Here is an 18,479-nt window from a genome sequence, read left to right on the forward strand (position 1 = left end):
TAAATGTGTGTATGCATATAGTATGTATGGATGGGTATTCGTATGCTTGTTTGTGTGTATATATTTACATATGTATACATGTACATGTATGTGTACATATATATTTATGTAGGTATGTATATAGTTAGTGTATGTGTGCAGGTTTGCATGTTCCATATCAATAGTGTGGAAGTCAGAGGACAAAAACATGTGGAATCCTTATTGACTCTGCTAGTGATGTGCTCCAAAACAACCTCTTGAAGGTAGAGTCTGTGGGTCTTCAGCCATTTCCTATCACATGTCCCATACGGGGCCTCAGCTCAGAGTAGCGCCCTCCACCTCCCTAGGAACTCATGCTTGGGAGATCTTTCTCACATTCCGTGATAAATGTACATTAGCTCTGCTCACTCCTTCTCCCACTTTTCTCCACTTTTCTTTATTCTTTTTGTTTGTTTGTTTTTCAAGATAGTAGCCCTGACTGTCCTGGAACTAGCTCTTGTAGACCAGGCTGGCCTCGAACTCACAGAGATCAGCCTGCCTCTGCCTCCCGAGTGCTGGGATTAAAGGTGTATGCCACCACCGCCACCACCACTGTTTTTATTTATTCCTCTTGGGTGTGAGATGAATGTGAAGCCCCCAACTCAGTGTCAGAGGGCCTTTTTGTTGCTATGACAAAACCCTGTGACCAAGTCAGGCAGTAGTGGCACACGCCTTTAATCCCTGCACTCGGGAAACAGAGGCAGGCGGATCTCTGTGAGTTCGAGGCCAGCTGGTTTATAAGAGTGAGTTCCAGGACAGGCTCCAAAGTTACAGCAAAACTTGTCTCAAACTAAAAACAAAACAAAACAAAAAACCAAACAACAACAAAACCCCCAAAAAACAAAAAACCTGCGACCAAAGGCAACTCGTTGAAGAGTATTTGGCTTCTGGTTCCAGAGGAATAAGAGTCTATCATAACAGGACAGAAATATGGCAGCAAGCGGCAGGCATAGCGCCTGAAAGGCCACCTTGCAGTCACAAGCACAAAGTGGAGAAAGAATTGGAAGGGGGAAGGCTGTAAACTCTTAACCTGAGATGTTACCTCCAGATGGGCCACACCCCCTAAACCTCCCTGACCAGCTCCACAAACTGGGATGCAGCCTGTGGGTGCATCTCTCAAGCCACCACACTCAGGGTGGCTTTGGCGACTGTTGATCCTGTGGGACCCAGCTCAGTGGCTTTCAAATGACACTTACCGCTATGACCTGCTTCCAGAGAGGGGAGAGTTCTTCTATGGCTTGTTTTAAGGGAAGGGACAGGGACATGCCGAGAGACTCTCATTGCCAAGGCGCCGTATTTTCGAGGTCTCCATCCTGAGCCCTGTTGAGCACAATGAAAGGATGAATGATTGGTTGGCTGTGGCTGTGCAAGGCCTTCTGAGAAGTTGCAGGAGGTGCAGCTCAGGCTAAGTCCAAGGTTGGGGGAGCGGAAATGAGATAGTGTTTACTCTTTTGATCCAGCCCTGGGTGGATATGATGGCCCCTTGGCATTAGCACACCTGCGCTCGCATTGCCTATGGTTGCAGGTGGGAAAGACCAGGGTGGCAAGCCTCAGAGAAAGATACTTGTTGGCAGTCTGTTTGAAACCTTCCAGAATGTGACTGCTACTCCTATCTTCCTATAGCACAAAGTCGGGACTATCTTCAGTCAGCTAGATGAAGCAACAGAAGAAAGACGTGTTTTTAGACGAGGTGACTCTAGGGAACAAGAATGGACAACTCCTAGAGGAACTGGAGTTTAGAGAATTGAGAATAAAATCTGGCATAGTGACGCATGCTTCTAATCTCCACGTACTGGAGAGGCTAGGGCCTCTCAGTTTGTACTCAGTGTGGCTGCTAAGAATGCTGTACCAGGCTGGGTGGTGGGTTCCAGAACAGAGAAATGCTGAACCAGACTCAATGGTGCATTGCTATAATCTCAGGATTTGGGAGGCTGCAGAAGCAGGGGGATATCTGTGAGTTTGAGACCAGGTCATGCTTTATAGTGGATTCAAGTTTAGCCCTCAAGTGAGATCATGCCTTTAATTGAAAAAAAAAAAAAAAAAGAGGTGCTCACAAAATTTCTCCTTGGGAAAGGGCTGGCTGGGATGTGAGAAAGTTTTCAAAGCTATGTTGCAGACCAGACATTGCTGTATCCTAGAGTATGCCGGGCTGTGTCCCAGAGTGTGCTGGGCCATGTCCCGGAGTGTGCTGGGCTGTGTCCCAGAGTATGCTGGGAGCTGGGTGCTGTTAGCTCTGACACTGCTACAAAGAGAGGTCCTGCTTGTCCAGACCTAGGCTCTATGAAGTGTTCAGCTAGCCTGGTTCCTATTATCCTCGTGTGCCAGTCTGGCCTGTGCACTCCCTTGCCAGGGAGAAGGAAACTGTCCCTGAAGGAGAAGCAAGCAAGGAAGCTCTCTCGCAGGGCAGGCGCTGAAGACAAGGCCTCAGCTGCTGCCCCTTCAGGTGAATATGTATATATCTTCAACTCTGCTGGTTGGGTCTCCGGGGTCCAGGCAGTGTGATCCCAGCACACTGGTGCTAATCCAAATGTCTGCGGGGCCAGGCTTGCAGAGCTGGAGCTACTGTGGTCACAAATGTCATCTTACTCAATCAGTCCTCTTAGGCCTGGGGAAAAGGTGACTCCTTACTGTGTGGCTTGTGTGCTCTGGGCGTGTCTCCACTTGAAGAGCAGTCTTGAGTCTCTAATCCTCAGCCGGGAGCCTCAGGCCCTGCTGCCATTCCTGCTGAACACCTTTTCCACTCTTGATTTGTTTTGACTAGAAAAAAGAGAGAGGCAGCCAGGCGGGCTCTGTGGCTTTGCTATGGGCTCTGTGTTCTGTTTATGAGGTAGGATGTTGTAGGTAGCTTAGATGGCCTTGGACTTGTAGAGATCCCCCTGCCTCAACATCTCCAGTGTTGGGATGGAAGTGTTTCACTCCTGATTCTCTAAAGTCCTCCAAGACAGCTGTCCACTCTGGTCCCCCGAGTCGCCTATTCTAAAGACGCGTCTCTTCTCTGCCATCTCTGACTTGGTCATTTACCCTTTCAGGATTTTCTGCCTTACCTTCGTTCCCTTGCCGCCCCCTCCTTCCCCTCTACCTCCACCCCAGGACTGGTTTAGATTTCCTTGTCATTTCCTCAGGGCCTAATTTTAGGGTTTCAGATGTAGTAAGGTAAAAACATGCCTCTTGGTGCATTAATAAGTGAAGAGAAATCAGGGACTCATGAAAATGGGGAGGTGTGGGGCTCTAACTCTGGCATCCAAGTGAGGAGAACCTTCACCGCTGCTCGCTCCTAGTTTATTGACTGTTATTGCTGTTTGTAATTATTAATAGTGTAGCCTCCAGAGAGGCCACCAGGCCTTACCTCCTGGCTGCCTCATTCCTTTTCCTTTTCTCCTTCCTTGATTCCTTTCCTTTAATTTGTGTGTGTGTGTGTGTGTGTGTGTGTGTGTGTTTATGTGTGTGTAGGCCAGAGGTTGATGGCGGGGGGGGGGTCTTCTTTAACTCCCCCTGCCCTGCCTTATCCAGGCAGGATCTTTCTGTCTGAACCTGGAGTTCACTGATTGATTAGACTGGCTGGCCAGCAGTCTCTAGGGGTCTGCCGGCCTCAGTCAGACTCCTGAGCATTGGGGTTCCAGGCGCACCCTGGCTTTTTAACCTGGGCGTTGAGAGGAGGGAATGCAGGTTTTCACACTTACTAAGTCATCCCTCCCCCGAGGGAAACCCCTCATCTTTTCTGAGCTATGGTCTTATGTATTCCAGGTTGGCTCTGAACTCACTAAATTACTGAGGGTGATTTTGAACTCTTGATTTTCCTGTCATTATCTCCTGAGTGCTGGGATTCAGGCTTATGCCACTATGCTAAGCAAACAGCCTGACAATGGAACTGCGCCTCCAGCCTTTAAAACTTTACTGTTGTTATTATTATTATTATTATTGGGGGGGGGTCATGTGCACATCTCTCCTTCCATCTTGTAGAGGCAAGATTGTCTGCCCCAGGCTGGCTGGTCTGCAAGTTTCTGGGAAAGTCTGTCTCTCTCTCCCATCTTGCAGTAGGAGTACTGGAACTTTTTTTTTTTAAATGTGGTTTCTGGGCATCGAAGCCAAGAGGTTAGCCTTGTGGTTAGGGTATTTTATCTGCTGATCCATCTAGCTGGCCTTCCAGCCCCCTTTCTTGTACTTTTTCAGCTTAGGCCGTCCTGGAACTCTCTGTGGAGCACCAGGTGGCCTGAATTTGTGGGAATTTTCCTGCCTCAGTCTCCTTGATGCAGAGATTGCAGGTATAATCTAACATGCCTGGCTTCTCTGATTTTGTAAACTGGGATGGGATGACATTTGTGGCTTCCTGGGGCTGCTGTGAGGGAGAGGTGAAGCCCGCGGAGATCCTTTGCTGAGGATCAAGGATGAATGTGCAGAGAGAGGGCTGTAGCTTCCGCCTCTCCACGGGGAGCTCTCTGCCAGCATCAACAACAAAACTGCGCCTTGCTGGGTACTCTGAAGCTTCCCTGAAGACACAGATCTAGGCCCAGCAGTGGTGGCGCACGCCTTTAATCCCAGCATTCGGGAGGTAGAGGCGGGCAGATCTCTGTGAGTTTGAGGCCAGCCTGGTCTACAAGAGCGAGTTCCAGGACAGGCTCCAAAGCTACAGAGAAACCCTGTCTCAAAAAGCAAAGCAAAACAAAAACAAAAACAAACAAACAAAAAGACGACGAAGAAGACACAGAAGATCTACTCACAAATAGATTACTCAAAAAGTGACTCCAGGAAGCTTGGGTTGAGTGGTGCTCTCAGAAAATCAGGAGCCATTAACTAGTGACGAGGCTACCCAGTTTCACCCTGCTCTGAGGACAACAAAATTGGTTTTTCTCTCCATTTCCTGCTACTGCTTGAGGGCTCCCCTGAACGCTACCCTCCCTGAGCTTCCAGTCTGCTGTTCACAGGCAGACAAAAGAAGGGCCTAGGCCAAGAGGCAAAGACTCTTAAAGAAAGAAACCTCAGGCTTCCCGCAAAAGGCGGTGCTACCGCCTGCATCTTTCCCACGTTGAAAAGTAGCTGTATTGGGTTATTCTTTAAATTCTATGTGTGTGAATGTTTTGCCTGCATGCATGTGCTTGGTGCCTGCAGCACTGAAGTCACAGATGGCTGCGAGCCAGCACATGGTTACTGGAACCAAACCTGAGCCCTCTGCAGAAGCAGTGAGTGTTCTGAGCCGCAGAGCCGTCTTCCAGCACGCTCCATCACTTCTGCAAAGCTGAACTAGAGGAGGCCCCGCTGTCAGCGTGCAGGCTGGGGTGTGGCAGCGTTTGTCTTGGTGTGAACACCAGGAGCCTCTGGGGGTGGAGGCAACACCTCTGTTTTGGGGTTGGAGTCTCCAGAACAGCGCATTTTTATTTTTCGTGCTATTAGTTATTATTATGTGTGTACACACGTCTGGGATTTCTATTTTTCGAGCTATTAGTTATTATTATGTGTGGGCACACGTGTGCACGCCCTTGCTTACTCAGGTGCCAGCACATGCCTGTGGTGGTTAGAAGACAGTTTTCAGGAGCTGCTTCTCTCCTTTGCCAGGTGTGTCCTGGGGGTCAGATAAAGGTTGTTAAGCTTGGCGGCCAGCTCTGCTACTCAATGAACTACCTACCCCACTGATCCCTGAGTTTCTATTTATTTATTTTACATTGGTTTATTGATTGATTGTCTGTGCCATGATGTGCGTGCAGAGGCTGGAGGACTCACTTGGGTGAGTCTGTTCTCTCCTTCATCGTGTGGGTCCCAGGGATCACATTCGGTCATCAGGCTCCTTCTGGCTCCTTCGTGCTGTTACCTGCTGAGTCATCTCACTGCCTCCCGCCGTTCTATTTTCTAAGCTCCAGCTGCAGGCTTCTTTTCGTTAGCTCCAGGGCATGAAGAGAGGAGCGGCCTGGAAGCGCGGCTGGTGCTGCAAGCTTTGCAGACTTTTGTTCAAACCGTGTGTTGTGGTTGACGAAAGGTGGCGAAGGAACTTCTCAGAGTCTGTGTCGCTACGATGTGGGCTCTGTCCATCCTGGCCACTGTCACGCTGGGGGATTAGGGCATCGGAACTGTCAGGGATGCTGGGGCACGGGACAGCTGCCTCTGGAGGACAGAGTGGTAGTGAGGAAGGGACTCATCCTGTGGATCTCAGAGGAGCCATGCTCAGCTTACTCTCCTCCCCATTTTAGAAGGAACTGACATGGGTTCAGGGGCCCCCACTCTACATTGGATTCCACTGCTGTTCCTGGGAGTGGAACAGATTCTCAAGAATCCAGGGTCTCCACTGTGGGTTTCTCCAGCCAGCCTCCAGGGACAGAGCCTCACCAGCACAGAGAGGACAGTGTGGGTGAATGTAGCTGGGGTAAACAGCTATGTTCTCCAGGGCTCATTCTGTCATCCTCTGTGAAAGAACACCGGAAGTTCGACGTGCACAGGTGATTGTAGGTGGTGTCTGTGGGGGTCAGAGGGCAAGTTGCTGCAGGTAGCTTTCTCCTTCTGCAGCGTGGGTCCTGGGAATGGACCGCAGGTCATCAGACTCATCTGAGTCATCACTGGCCACTGGCCTTTTTTTTTTTTTTGAGACAATAGTCTTGTCGTGTAGCTTGTGCTAGCCTTGAACTAATGGGTATTTTGCATTTTTTGAACCACAATGCTACATTTAAAAAATCATGACGATGATAAGAAACTATTTTTGCAAGATCGTGTTTTGCTAGTCAACTGTGGTGGCTCATGCCTGTCATCCCAGCATCTGAGAGGTTGCTACAGTAAGACGTGTCTTGAGTTTGAAGCCAGCCTAGTGTGTTCTAGGCTGGCATAGGTGTTGTATGATTTTTCCTGAGGAGCCAAGAGCAAATGTCTGTTCATCCCAGACAAGACTCTGATGACAGACCACGGAAACAATGTCCCCCAAGTCTAGCTTAGTGAACCAGTGAGTTGTTTATTACTTAGAAGACTGTGGGTGACTCAGACAGCTGCGTTCTGAAAACACCTAGCTGTGTCCCTGAAGCTCTCTGCAAGACTGGCAAGCAGCTCAGCTAGGCAGGCCCCTCTCCCCAGCCATTGGTCCTGCTTCTACAACCCCAGGAAGGGCCCATTGCATCTTGTAACTTTCAGGAGTTTCCTGAGCCTTGTAAGTTTCATATACTTTCTGGCCTTGTATATTTTGCTTATTTTCTGATCTTATGCAATGCCCTCCTCCTCTTCCCTTGAGGAGGGAATGTTTCATTTTCAAGGTAACAGCTATACAAGGTTGGGCTGCAGAGTGAGATCTCTTACACACGCACACACACGCATGTGCGTGCAGAAAGTACTTTAAGTACTTGTCTTAAGATGCTATGTAAGTATTTTGTATTTTAAGAAACTATGATTGAGGAGAAAGAGAGATGGCTAAGAGCACTGACTGTTCTTCCAGAGGACCTGGGTTCAGTCCCCAGCACCCACATGGCTCCTCACGACCATCTGTGACTCCAGGGGATCCAATGCCCTCTTCTGACCTCTGTAGGCATTGCACAGATATTACAGATATTCATGCTGCAAAACATATATATATACATGTATATATACGTATATATATGTATATATATACGTACACACACACACACACATATATATATATGCTCTGTAACTTTGGAGCCTGTCCTGGAACTAGCTCTTGTAGACCAGGCTGGCCTCGAACTCACAGAGATCCGCCTGTTTCTGCCTCCAAGTGCTGGGATTAAAGACATGTGCCACCGCCGCCCAGCTTTAGTTAGGGTTTCTATTGCAGAGACAAAACACCATGATCAAAAGCAACTTGGGGAGGAAAAAGTCTAATTTGGGCTTGGCGGTTAAGAGCACTGACTGCTCTTCCAGAGGACCCGGGTTCAATTCCCAGTGCCCACATGACAGCTCATAAGTGTCTGTAAATCCAGTTCTGGGGTGATCTGACACCTTCACACCATTGCACATAAAAAAATAAATACATCACAAAAAAATTCTTAAAAAAAGGGGGCGGGGAGAGAAAAAGTATAATTCATCTTACAACTGTCGTCCATCATCCAGGGAAGGGAGGGCAGGAACTTGAGGCAGGAAACTGGAGACAGGAACTGGTGCAGAGGCCATGGAGGAGTGTTGCCTACTGGCTTGCTCCCCATGGCTTGCTCATTTTGCTGTCTTAAAGAGTTCAGGACCAAGGGTGGTACCTCCCACAGTGATCTGGGCTTTCCCACATCAATCAATCAATCAATCAATCAATCAATCAATCAACTAACTAATCAAGAAAGAAAGCGCCCTACAGGCTTGCCCACAGGCCAGTATCTTTCTTTCTTCCTTCCTCCCTCTTTCCCTCCCTCCTTCACTTCCTCCCTCCCTTCTTACCTTTCTTTCATTTTTCTTTTTTCCTTTTCCCCTTCCTTCCTTTCTTTTTTGAGACAGGGTCCAGTTAATACCCCTTCAAACTTGAGGTTCTCCTGTTTCCTCCAGGTTTATGGCTGAAGACAGTATTTTAAAAATGAGTGACACTAAATAAATGATGATGATGCTTGCCTGCTTGCCTTTAACCCCAGCACTCAGGGAGGTAGAGGCATGTGGACCTCTGTGAGTTCAAGGCCAGCCTGGTCTACAGGGTGAGTTCCGGAACAGCCAGAGAGAAACCGTGTCTCGAACAAACAAGAACGAGTGGCCTGGGCACATTTGCACTTGCAGAAAATGAGTCAGCTGCCAAGAGGCTCTCAGTACAGAGCTAGGGACCCCAGTTAGCTGGGGTCTGGTGACTCCATAGGCAGAGAAGGGAAAGTGGGTATGGGCTCTCAGCTCCCAGTGGCAGGTAGCTGTCCTGCATTCTCACAGCAAGACCAGAGGCCCTTTGGATGTCTAAAGGCTCTTTAGCAACCATTTAATGGGGCAGGGTAGGGTTTCCCTTGCTGCAGTCAGCGCAGCCAGCTCTAGGCTCAGTTGGTTGCACCTGGGGACTCACAGGGGCAGGGAGTCCCCTTCCCTTCCCTTGGTCTCTTGTCACCCGTTCTCTGTTTCTCGCCCTCCTGCAGGTTAGAGGCTCCCTCTGGTTTCCCAGAGGAGTACCCGGAGGTGGGGAGCGCCGTGAGGGCCCTATGCTTGTCCTGCAGGCTGCTTTTGTGAGGCACGCTTCCCTCCTCCTCAGTGTTTTTAGGGAGGGCTGAAAATAAACACATTTGTAATACTGACATGCAATTCACACTTTCTTGACAAGCTAAGTTAAACTGCAGCCACAGCGCTCAGAGAAGATCATTCTAATTTGGAATATTCCAATGTAGTCATCTTGCTACTTCTAAGCTAGGGGCCAAGGAGGGGGTGGACTGTTTAATTCCGGAACCCTGGGCCCAGAGCACTGCCAGCGTTCCGCATTCGAGTCAAGTTTTGTTACTGTCGGGGCTCCCAAACCCCTGGGCTTCCCCATAAACCATGCTGGGTTAATCCTCCCCCTCCCCCCCCCACCGCCCCAGTTTGATTTGTTGAAACAGGATTTCTCTGTGTATCCCCAGCTGTCCTGGACCTCTCTCTGCGGGCCAGGCTAGCCCACACAGAGCTCCACCTACCTCTGCCTCCCTCACAACACAGGCTTGAGCCTAGTGGTTACTTATTAAAGACAGGGTCTTGTTATGTGTACCGTCTGTACTACTCCGTGTACTACGGTACTACACCTGTAGTGCAGAGCCTGAACTACAGGACCATTCGCCAGCCAGACAAGGGCCTGGAGGTTTAAACACACAAAGACACACAGACAGAGACAGGGGTCACTCTTGAAACAGGAATGCCCCCCTTTGTAGTGTACCAGAGCTGCTTATATATGGATCCTTAACTGATAGCCACGCCCCAGCCAAACCCACCAGAAACCACTTCTCCTGCCATTAGGAACTCCTGAGGGCCTCATGCTTCAGGGTAGTTGCAAACACAGGAAAAACGAGTTTTTTTTCAGAGCAGCTGCAAGCATAACAGGTTGTTTACAGGAAATTCAGGGTCTGGGTCCACAGCCCCCAACAGCTATGAAGCTGGCTAGTTCAGAAATCACTACATAACCCAGGCTGGCCTCGATGTGACAGCAATTCTCTTGCCTCGGGCTTGGAAGTGTTCCTTTCAGTCCCTCACAGTCCATGCTGACTTTGAACTCACTATGCCGCCGCAGAGGATAGTCTTGGGCTGACCCTCTCTTCTCCTCAGCCAGGCAGTGCTAGGTACAGGCTTGCACGGGCATGTTCAGTCTGAGTTGTGATGTGTGTGTGTGTGTGCATGTGTGGTGTGCCTGCCACAACACATGTGTAGAGTACAGAGGACCACTTTGCTGGGTTGGTCTCTATTGTTCATGGTCTCCATGTCCATTCTTACACAAGAGTTAAAATCTAATTTTATTCCATTTATATCTGGTAAGTTTATTTTCGTTTTTATTTGGTTTGTAACGTTCTCTTGGATTTCTTTTTAAAGGTGAGGTCTCACATATCCCAGGCCAGGCTCAAACTTCCTCTATAGCTGGAGGTAGCCTTGAACTCTTGTCCTGTCTTTCTTTAGTGCTGGGATTACAGGCTTGAGCCTCCGAGCCAGGCTGTAGTCCACAACAGTGTTCTTGCTCTGCACTTTTTTGGGATTTGGTTTTGTTTTTTTGAGACAGGGTTTCTCTGTGTAGCTCTGTCTCTGAACTCGCTATGTAGACCAAGCTGGCCTCGAACTCAGAGATTCATTTGCCTCTGCCTCTGGAGTGCCGGGATTGTGTGCGCCACCACCATCTGGCTTCATGCTGTCCTTCTGCATGGCTTCCTCCTAGGAGCAGGAACTCAGGAACACACTCGATACCAACCTGAGAGAATTTTAGAACAGTTCTGTGGCTAAATATTTCCTGGAACTTCCTGGAACTCCCTACTCACCTCTCCTAGTCTGGATCACAGACAGGTAGCCACACTTCTCTCCAAGGAAGAGAAGCTGCATGAAGAAATAGGACCAAGGGTGGGGAGATAGATCAGCCATGGTAGTGCACAGGGGCCTGAGTTCAATCCCCAGGACACAAGGGTGAGGTGGTACACCTGTGTAACCCCAGTATCGGGGAGACAAGTCAATCTTTGGGGCTCAGTGGCCAGCCAGCCTTGTCTAATGGCAGATCGCTAGATCCTAGGGATGGGTTCTGTCTCAAAACAAGGATCTCTTCTTTTGAGAAACACCTGAGGTTGACCTCTGGCCTCCTCATTTACATGTACATGTGCATATATGTGGACACATGTGCGTGCATGCATACACACACATGCACACACACGCACACACACACATGCACCCATGCACACAAGTGAATGGATATTTAGCAGGTAATAGTGCCTGCCAGAATTCAGGAGTTAATAATTGATAGAAATACTATACTTTCTGAAATATTTATTAATACAATGCTCAGCATAAAAACAAATGCCATTTTGAGATTTTTATTAGAAGAGTTGCAAACAGCAATTGGCTTGATCCGGAAAATGTGCTAATGCTTTAGTTCAGTCCTTTAGAAAACGCTGGCTCAGTGACAGTTCATGCTGGTTCGGTAGGGTTACGATGACTTTTAGAAGAATCTTTGTGAGTGAACCCGCAATTTGGGAAAACATATCACTTCAGTGTAGCCCTAGGTTTTACAAATGACAAATCTTTGAATTGTCGGCTTGTACTTCAGGTTGCTCCAGTTCCTGGTTCTGATGGATCCATACCAGACAGCTTGCAGATACGGCTTAGAAGGACAAATTTAGTTTAGGGAATTGATTTTTTTTATGGAGTCAAGAGGGGTTGGTTCATTATGCCCTTTTTTGAAGTAGGGGTTGTATGTGTGAGGGTTTTTTTTTAATTATTATTATTTATTTTCTGAGACACAGTTTCAAGTAGTCCTCCAGGCTGGCCTTGAATTCACTTTGTAGCTAAAATGACCTTGAATTCCTGATCCTGCCTCTGCCTCCCAGGCTGGAATTATAGGCCTGTGGCACCTTGTATCTCACTTTGTAGATGTGGAAACCTAAGTCTCAAGACTACAAGTAATGGGCCAGGCTTCTGTCGCCAGTAACAACAAAGCCAAAATTTAAACTCAGCTGCTAGGAATCCAGAATCTATTACTTGTCCTAGAGCTCACCAGCTAAGCTCGGGCTGGCTGCCTAGCAAGCCCCTGCAGGCTACCTGCCTCTTCCTTCCCAGGGCTGGGCTCACACCTGCTGTTAATGTTGGCTCTAGGTATCAATCTACATCTCTTGCTCACAAGCAAGTATTTTTTGACTGAGCTACCTTCTCAGGCCTTTTTATCTTATTTATTTTCGGATGAGGCCTCGGTCCAGCTCAAGCTGGCCTTGAACTTGAGATGACCGCCTCACCCACCACCCTCCCTACTGGGGTTGCAGCCGCCAGCCACCATGGTTGACTAATTTTCCCTTATAAAGGATCTAAGGTTTGGGAGCTGGCTTAGTTGGTAGAGCGCTTTCCCAGCATGCACAAAGTCCTTGAGTTTGGTCTCCAGCACTGCATGAAACAGAGTGAATATCTAAGCCTAAGTCTATCATCTTAGCACTGGGAACGTGAAGGCAGGGTAAGACTATCCTCAGCAAGATAGTAAGTATGAGGCCTAGCCTGCACTATGTGAGACCCTGTCATAATGTAAGAATTAGGCCTAGCCTGGGCTGAGACCCTGTCATAATGTGAGAATGAGGCCTAGCCTGGGCTATGTGAGACCCTGTCATAATGTGAGAATGAGGTCTAGCCTGGGCTGTGTAAGACCCTGTCATAATGTGAGAATGAGGCCTAGCCTGGATTATGTGGGACCAAGTAATAATGTGAGAATTAGGCCTAGCCTGAACTATGTGGGACCAAGTAATAATGTGAGAATTAGGCCTAGCCTGGGCTATGTGAGACCCTGTTATAATGTGAGAATGAGGCCTACTCTGGGCTATGTGAGACCCTGTTATAATGTGAGAATGAGGCCTACCCTGGGCTGTGTGAGACCCTGTCATAATGTGAGAATGAGGCCTAGCCTGGGCTATGTGAGACGCTATTATAATGTAAGAATGAGGTCTAGCCTGGGGTTATGTGAGACCCTGTCATAATGTAAGAATGAGGCCTAGCTTGAGCTATGTGGGACCCTGTCATAATGTGAGTATGAGGCTAGCCTGGGCTATGTTAGACTCTGTCATAATACGAAACAAGGCAGACACCAAACAACCAACATTTCATTAAATTAGTCACGTGGCCCTTCGAGTGCATTGCTTTCCCTGAGTGCGGCAAACTCCCTGACCAGCAGGAAAAGACGATCACCAGACGAGGATTCTTCCCAAATCACGCTTTATTGGAGCCTCTTGGTTGAAGGGAGAGCGGAAGCGAGGGGCCCCGAGCACCAAACGGCAGCTGCTTATATAGGGGGTAAGGGAACGAGTCGTGCCTGGATTGGCTGATGCGCGCCTGCCGATGCTCCTGGCCACGGGATTGGCCCTAAGCACATCATCGTCACTGCACATACGAGAGGCGAGAGGCACGGTTCCACTGCATTGCCTAATATGGAGCTGTCCAGCAAGCGAGGCCGGGGCCAAGCGCCATCTTGTAATGGCAGCCACTCAATCGGCTCCCAGCACCTGAGTACTGCGTTTGAGGTTTGTCTAGGCTGCTGCATCATCAGGTCCTTTTTATTACGGGCCTGTCCTCTCCTGTAGTGCGGATCAGTTTTATTTTGTTAGATGACACACGGTGTGTTCTGACCAGTTGTGGTGGTTATTACCAGGAAGCCTGGGAGGGACATTCAGGTGTTATTAAACATTTTAAATTTGTTTATTTTATGTGTATGGGTATTTTACCTGCATGTATGTGAACCACTTGTGTACCTGGCACCCTCTGAGTTCAGAAGAGGGTTTGTCATATCCCTTGGAGTTGGAGATGGTTGTGGGCCACCGTGTGGGTGCTGGGAATCAAACCTGGGTGTTCTGGAAGATTGCCCTGTGTTCTAAACCTTGAAGCCATCATTCCAGCCCCTTGATTTTGTCTCTTTTGAGAAAGGATCTCCTTCTGTAATGTGGGACTGGTGTAGCACTCATTGTGTAGAACGGGCTGGCTTATAACTTGAGGTGCTTGCCCCTCTGCTTCCTGGGTGCTGGAGTTACAGTCACGTGTCCTCAGGCCTGAGTTCACATTGTAAGAGTTCCTGACATACTCTGGATACAGTCACATGTCCTCAGGCCTGAGTTCACGTTGTCAGAGATCCCGGCACACTCTGGACACAAGTCGTTTGCCAGAGGGTTGTTTTGCAACTTTTATCCCCTTGACTCCTTGACTATTTAATGTTTGTTTCTAAAATGTGTTATTTTTGTTTGTTTGCTGTTTAGACAGGATCTTGGTAGCCCAGGCTGTCCTGGAACCCACCGTGTAGCTGAGGCTAGCCTTGCTTTTCTCCTCCTCCTGCTTCCACCTCTCCAGTGGTGTATTACAGGCATTTGCCACCATGGCCTGTTCTGCTGTCTTTTCAAGAGTAAAAGTTAAATTTCAACTGGGCATAGTGATAGCTGGAAGCTAGCCTGGGCTATATGAGATCCCATTTCAACAAACAGACAGACAGACAAAGTCTTTAGGTGGAGGTACAGGCTGGAGTCTGTGTGTGTGTGTGTGTGTGTGTGTGTGTGTGTGTATGTGTTGAGTGGCTGAAAGGGATATGGGCCTAGCACGAGCAGCTTCTGCCAGATCTTACCTACTGACCTACCCTGATTGCATGCCTGAGGGAAATATACCACTTCTGTCATTAAAACTGTCACACAGCCAGGTGGTGGTGATGCACACCTTTAATCCCAGCACTTTGGAGGCAGAGTCAGGCAGACCTCTGTGAGTTCGAGGCCAGCCTGGTCTACAGAGTGAATTCCAGGACAGCTAGGACTGTTACACAAAGAAACGCCGTCTCGAAAAGCAAAAGCAAAAAAGAATGAAGCTTGGTGCTGCAAACCTGTAGTACAGCTCTTGAAGGCTGGTGCAGGAGGATTGTGGGTTTGAGGCCTGCTCTGGTAACACAGTAAGATACTAGCCTTTAAAAAACTAAAGAAAAAGAAAGAAAAGAAAATCAGAAGCATTACAGACTGTAACATGCTTGTCCAAGGAAGACTCAGTTTGATTTCAGGTTTAAGATTAATGAGAAAATTTTAAAAATGAATTCTTTGTCGGGGCTGGGTGATTTCTGGAGAGTCAGAGGCAAGAGGATGGAAAGTTTAGGATTTAGACCAAGCATGATGTCTTATGCCTATAATCCCAGCCCGAGACCTGGCTGTCCTGGAACTCACTCTGTAGACCAAGCTGGTCTCAAACTCACAGAGACCCATCTGCCTCCGCCTCCCAAGTGCTGGGATTAAAGGTGTGCACCATCACCTCCCAGCCAATCCCAGCTCTTTAAAAACAGAGGCGGGAGGATAGCAAGGATAGTGGTAAACAGTCTGTCCTAATCTATAATAGTGAGTTCCAGATCAATCAGGGCTACATAGTAGCAGGACACTGTTCTAGTAAGAAACACATTCAAGGCCTGCTTTGGCTACAGACTAAGTTTAAGGCCAGCCTGCGCAGTATAATGAGAAGGTACCTCAAGATAAAAAGTCAAGAGGATCGGGATATAACTCAGTGGTGGCACTTGCCTAGCGTGGATGAAATTTAGTCCTTAACAGTGAAAGGGATAAAAGAATTCTTTGAATAGATCGTTGCTCAGAACAATCTCTTCTGTTGGACTCTAGGATTGACTGATGGATAAATTATTTTTGAGATAAAACCTTGTTATTTAATCACGGTGCTTAAGTTTCAATTGGCTGATTCTCCTGCCTCAACCTCCCGAGTGCTAGGCTTACAAGCATGCACCGCTACTGGGAAACAGGCAGGGCTCCTATTTACACCCTTGTCCAATGTGCATGTGACTCACTGGTACTCTCTACACTACGTTTTCATTTATTTATTTTGTGTACAAGCGTGAGTATGGGGGCCGTGGGGGCCGCAGCTCTTGTATGGAGGTCAGATGACAACTCACAGGAGTCAGTTCGCTTTCTACCACGGAAGTCCTCTCCTCAGCTTGTCAGTCTTGGCAGCAAGTGCCTTTTTGCCTGATGAGGCAGCTCACCCCCATACTGAGTTTAACTAGGGTCGTTGCTTGCCTGGGCATGGGTGCGCATTGCGGGGGAGGGGGTCGTCACAGGCAACTCACCAGCGGCTCCATCACTGAAGTGCTTCCGTCTTCCCAGGAAATAAGAGCTACAACTAACACTGCTAGAGAGAATATTTTCAGAAGTTTCTAGAAGAGCAAGCGACCCCTGCACTAACATAGTCAGTTCTCAGATTAGGCTTCTTTTTTTGCGGGGGGGGGGGGGAATTCATTCTCTGGATTTCTCTTCCTTTCCTATCTCTCTCTCCTACTGGAGAAGTTTCTTCCTTTCTTTGGTTAAATATGTTTACAAGAGTCTACAAAGAGAAGGGACAAGTACTGGTGAAAACGCACGCAATCAGGGCAAAGGGAATACAAGTTGAGAATTCCTCGGACCAAAGAGATATTTCACCAACCACTGCTTTGTGTGTTTCGAAATCTGGCATGTTCACCTACGGAGTGCAGAAAGTCTAGCTAATTACTAAGTTATTCTAGGCCAGAAAAGTGAATTGGAACTAACGTTCAAATAGACAAAAGATCCCTTCTCCCACATCCCCAAAATAACAACAAAGTAACTCATCTCCCTTTGTCTTCGGATGCTGAAGTGACTCCTTCTTGTCGGCAAGAAATGGTGGTTGAAATGCTTATGCCCTTAGTGGAAGTGAGGAAAAGGGTTTGAAATAAAGAAAATGTTTCATGTGGTAGATCAGAAGCTGACCAATAAAGCGTTGCAACATTTATAGCGACCAACCCTGTGGTTATTGTTGTGACTGTGTGTAATTATATCTCATTTTAATTTCGTTTAGTTTTGAAGAGCTCAGAGATTTTCTTTTGTGGGGTGGGCAGTGCAGGGAACTTCACGGGTGCTGGAGGGTGGGGAGCTGACAGTGAAGTGGCCTTCTTAAGGGGTAGTCACCTGAACAGCTGGGGAAAGAAAAGTCCCCAGTGCAGGGGCAAATATTATCTGGAAGGTTCTGTTCTGGGAGTGGGGAATGTGGCTCAGGAGGTAAGTGCCCTCGGTCAGCACTGTATTGACTGGGTAATCCCAGCACTGGGGAGGTGGAGATAGGAGAAATTCAAGGCCATCCTTGAATATGTGAGGAGTTCCAGACAGCCTGAAACAGAGGAGACTCTAAAACAACAACAACAGGTCAAATCTGTGAAACCCTAGGTGTTTATAGAAAAACACAACCCTTTCTCTTCTTTTAGTGCTTTCGTTAGCATACTGCTTATAGACAGTAAGGAGTTCTTGTGTGATAGTTTCCACACATGTACAGAGTGTATTTTGTTTTGTTAGAGGCAGGATCTCTCTATCATATATCTTTGGCTGGCCTGGAACTTGGTGTAGTCCAGACTGGACTTGAACTCACCCCTGCCTCTGTTTCCTAGGTGCGATGATTTAAGATGTATGTCACAACGGTCAGTTTATTTAATGTATTTTGGTCACATTCACCCCTATGACCCTCTCTTGTTCCTCTCTCCCTGCCTTCTTGATCCACTTCCTCCTTCAAATGCATCTCCCTTCTACTGTCATGTCTTTTTATACACAGTATTTTCTAGAAACCAGAACGTGAAATTAAAGGGAAGTCTAACACAAAGATGGAATGTTCTTTTCTTTGTGCATCTGGGGACTCCCTCCCCAGGAGGACCCCAAACTCTTTTTCAATCCACTCTTCTTCATAGAACTGTTGCTCAATCAAACCTGTTCCTGACCCCCAGTTTATGTACTGACTGGAGAATATTCTCATCTTTAATTTCAGAATGGGATTGTGGGAAACTGTGGGGGTTGTTTTTTGGTTCTTGGATTGAGGCTTGGATCCAGAGTCCCATACACACAGGGTAAATGCTTCTTATGGACCTTTTCCCCCCATGTTTTGAGACAAGGCTTCATTAAGTTGCCTAGACTGGCCTCGAACGTGGGGTCCTCTCACCTCAGCTCTCCCATCCCAGCTGGAACTGCAGGTTTGCACCACCAGGATCAACTTAAAACTGTTTGACTTCTGAATAGGCTCGGTGAGTCCTCAGGCATCTTGGCTGTCAACATTTTGACATATATGTAGTCAGTTTTTTATTATTGGGGAATACTGGAAACAGGGAAAGCAGGGATAATGGCCCCTTTGCAGAGACAGTATCTATTTTCCCTTTGCGACTTTTGTATTTGGGGGATGTAACTGGGCCTTGAACCTACTGTGTCAAATGTACTAGAAAGGGTCATACCTCTGAGTGATGCTCCCCACGCTCCTTTTTGATTTCTATTTTGAGACAGAGCCTTGTGAAGTGGCCTAGGTGGTCAGTGAGTTTGTTCTGTAGACCACAGAGATCTTAAATCTTATGATCCCCGTACCTCGGTTTCTCAATTAGCTGGGGATTA

This window comes from Chionomys nivalis, chromosome 6 (genome assembly GCF_950005125.1).
Source record: "Chionomys nivalis chromosome 6, mChiNiv1.1, whole genome shotgun sequence".
In the NCBI taxonomy this organism is placed as follows: domain Eukaryota; kingdom Metazoa; phylum Chordata; class Mammalia; order Rodentia; family Cricetidae; genus Chionomys; species Chionomys nivalis.